The sequence below is a fragment of the Sarcophilus harrisii genome, chromosome X (genome assembly GCF_902635505.1).
Source record: "Sarcophilus harrisii chromosome X, mSarHar1.11, whole genome shotgun sequence".
Classification (NCBI taxonomy): Eukaryota; Metazoa; Chordata; class Mammalia; order Dasyuromorphia; family Dasyuridae; genus Sarcophilus; species Sarcophilus harrisii.
In genome coordinates this window covers 3,739,896-3,743,488 of record NC_045432.1, presented here as the reverse complement: position 1 = coordinate 3,743,488, position 3,593 = coordinate 3,739,896, and the positions used below count along the sequence as shown (strand labels likewise).

The window sequence follows — 3,593 nt, the reverse complement described above, 5'->3', positions numbered from 1 at the left end:
GTCTCTCTCTTTTTCTCTTCCCCTCTCCCCCTTCCCCCTATCCCCCCCCCCTCTCTCGCTCTCTCTCTCACCTCGTCCCCCTTCCCCCACAGTCAGTGCGCCCCGCTCGCGCCCCTCCCAGTCCTTTCAGCCCTCCCCCAATTCCCGTCCTCTCCTTTCCACACGCACTGCTTCTTCCTCCTCCCCCGCCCCCCTCCCCATCCGGGCAGCTGTGGCGGCAACGGCAAAGGCGGCAACGGAAACGGGGACTCGGCGCCCGAGTGCTGGGACTAGAGGGACACAGAAGTCCCGGGCCATCGGCGCTCCTCCTGCCGCCGCGGCCGAGGCCCAGAACCTCAGCGCGGCCTTGCGCGGCCAGCTCACCGTCCGCGCTTCTGGGTTCGTGCAGTCCTCCTTGCGGGGCCCGGTTCGGCAGCCGCCGCCATCGCTGCCCCCAGCCGCCGCCCCCACCGCCGCCCGGGGAGACGGCTCCGGAGCAGGAGGCCCTGCTGGCCCCGAGGCACCTGTGGAACGTTCTCAAGAGCAGACAGTGTCGTATGCAGGTTCAAAGTCAGCGCTCAGCATGGAAGGTTCAGGACCTGTTCTAAAAAGTGGAGAGACCGAGCTGTCTCCAGAAGAATCATGGGAGCACAAAGAAGGACCGAGTGGAGCAGGACCGAGTGGTGCAGAACCGGGGGAAGGCTCTTTGGGAGACAGAGGACCGCCAGAGGCGGGCGCGCCAGAAATGGTGGTGGAGAAGGAGGGAAAAATACCAAAACGCACATCTGTGGTGGCACCAGCAGCTGCATCAAAAAAAGAACATGTAAACGTCGTATTCATTGGGCATGTGGATGCTGGCAAATCAACCATTGGAGGACAAATCATGTATTTGACGGGGATGGTTGACAAAAGAACACTTGAAAAATATCAACGAGAAGCTAAGGAAAAAAACAGAGAAACTTGGTACTTGTCCTGGGCCTTGGATACAAATCAGGAAGAACGAGACAAAGGTAAAACTGTGGAGGTGGGCCGAGCCTACTTTGAGACAGAAAAAAAGCACTTCACCATCCTGGACGCCCCCGGGCACAAGAGTTTTGTCCCACACATGATTGGTGGCGCTTCTCAAGCCGATCTGGCCGTGCTGGTCATCTCTGCTCGGAAGGGAGAGTTTGAAACTGGATTTGAAAAAGGAGGACAGACAAGGGAACATGCCATGTTGGCAAAAACAGCAGGTGTAAAGCACTTGATAGTGCTTGTGAACAAGATGGATGACCCAACAGTAAATTGGAGCAATGAGAGATATGAAGAATGCAAAGAAAAGTTGCTGCCATTTTTGAAAAAAGTTGGCTTCAGTCCCAAAAAGGATATACACTTCATGCCCTGCTCAGGGCTGACAGGTGCAAACCTTAAAGAGCCGTCAGATTGCTGTCCTTGGTATGAGGGGTTACCATTTGTTCAATATCTGGATGATTTGCCAAACTTCAACAGATCACTTGATGGACCAGTTAGGCTGCCAATCGTGGATAAATACAAGGACATGGGCACTGTGGTCCTGGGAAAGTTGGAATCGGGCTCTATCTGTAAAGGACAGCAGCTTGTGATGATGCCAAACAAGCACAATGTGGAAGTTCTTGGAATCCTTTCTGATGATGTAGAAACGGATTCTGCAGCCCCAGGGGAAAACCTCAAGATTAGACTGAAGGGAATTGAAGAAGAAGAAATACTTCCAGGATTCATACTTTGTGAACCTAAAAATCTCTGTCATTTTGGACACACGTTTGATGCTCAGATAGTGATTATTGAGCACAAATCTATCATCTGCTCAGGTTATAATGCGGTGCTGCACATTCACACCTGTATCGAAGAAGTAGAGATAACAGCCTTAATCTGCTTGGTAGACAAAAAAACAGGAGAAAAAAGTAAGACACGACCACGTTTTGTCAAACAAGATCAAGTATGCATTGCCCGTTTAAGAACAGCAGGAACCATCTGCCTTGAGACCTTCAAAGATTTCCCTCAGATGGGTCGTTTTACCTTAAGAGATGAGGGGAAGACCATTGCAATTGGAAAAGTTCTGAAACTGGTTCCAGAGAAGGACTAAGCATTTTTCTTGAAATTGACTCTGTGGAAGCCTAATTCACACCGCTTCCTCTTCTTTTCTGTCCATCGATAAACTTCTTCCCATATTTTGCAAAGACAAATTTCACAGCAAAAGTCCACATAATGTAAGCTTTCTCATATTGAAAGCTCTGCTATGCCACTGTTGCTTCTTCCAAATTCTGCTTCCTTGGACAGATTCAACAATAGCTTTGTAAGTGGTGTGGACCTGATTGCTTACAATAATGAAAACCTAAATGAATTTTTTATTTTTAATTTTCCCCTCAGGCATATTTATACATTTCCCCCAGGCAGATCATTTAGAGCATGCAGGTGTGTGTGCACATGTTACAAAAACTACCATGTTAATAAAATATTCAGTTTGAAATCCTTAAGAAAAAGAGTTGAGAGAGGGGAGAGCAAGTAAAGATGACTTTTGCAAATGGACTTTTCAAATACTTTAGTCACAAAAGAAGAGGTGATATGTGGGAGGATAATTAGAACAAATGAATAGACTCAGACAGAGATATTTTTAAGGATTAGGGAGACATAGACATGTTTATAGGCCGTGGAAAGTAGCCAATACCCAAGAAGGTATTGAAGTGAGACATGATAGAGGAAGTGGTCTGTTGGAGGAAATGGGTTGGAAGGGGACCACTCATGCAGGTAGAGAGGGGTTTTGCTCAATAAACAGTAAACTCTTCTTTATGTGTGAGACAGGGGTGATGGAGGAGACAGTGGTAGAGGGTACCTGACTAATGTGAGAGGAAGAGGAGAGGAGAAGAAGGAGCTCTCAGGGACTGACCTACATATTTTCAGGAAAATCTCAACTGAGATCATGGGGTCAGGGTGGGAAGGAGCCATGGGAGATATGAGGAGGGATGAAAATTTTTTGAAGAGACATTGTGATTAGTTTAAGAGTGAGTTAATTAGAGAACTAAATAAAGATAGCCTTGGGGCTACAGGAGTAGCTTGGTCACTTTTCAAAAAAAAAAAAAATATATATATATATATAGTCAAAAAAGAAGTGTGGTTCAAACCTGTTTGGGGAGTAATACTGGTAGACAGTGGTCCTATCATACACGATTTGGAATTGAAGTTTAAAAATACCATGGTGAATTTGGTATCAGCCCTTTACAAATTTACTGTCAATCATTTTCAGATTGGGAAAAGGAAATGAAATGGCTTTTGGACAAACCTTTCATTGTTCTGTTAACATAGCACAGTAGATGTCAGAAGAATGACGTGTTCTGGAAAGTGAACTCCTTTTTGCAGAGCACTTTTTAAATCTTTTCTTTGATGATGATGCAGGATACATTGATGTCTGCAGGGATGACAGATGACAGATGTGAGTCTAGGTGTATCTGACCATGGTTGAGTTACTTTTCAGTTGTGTCTGAATCTGTGTGACCCCATTTGGCTTTTTTTTTGAGGGGGGGCAAAGATTCTATAGTGGTTTTCCATTCCCTTCTCCAACTTATATTATCCATAAGGAACTAGGGAAAGAGTGTTAAGTG

At 46.2% G+C, this 3,593-nt stretch overlaps 1 pseudogene; it reads left to right on the top strand.

Moving 5' to 3' along the window:
• Nucleotides 1-355: 355 nt before the first annotated feature.
• LOC116420320 lies at nt 356-3,327 on the top strand (annotated as a pseudogene).
• Nucleotides 3,328-3,593: the final 266 nt, after the last annotated feature.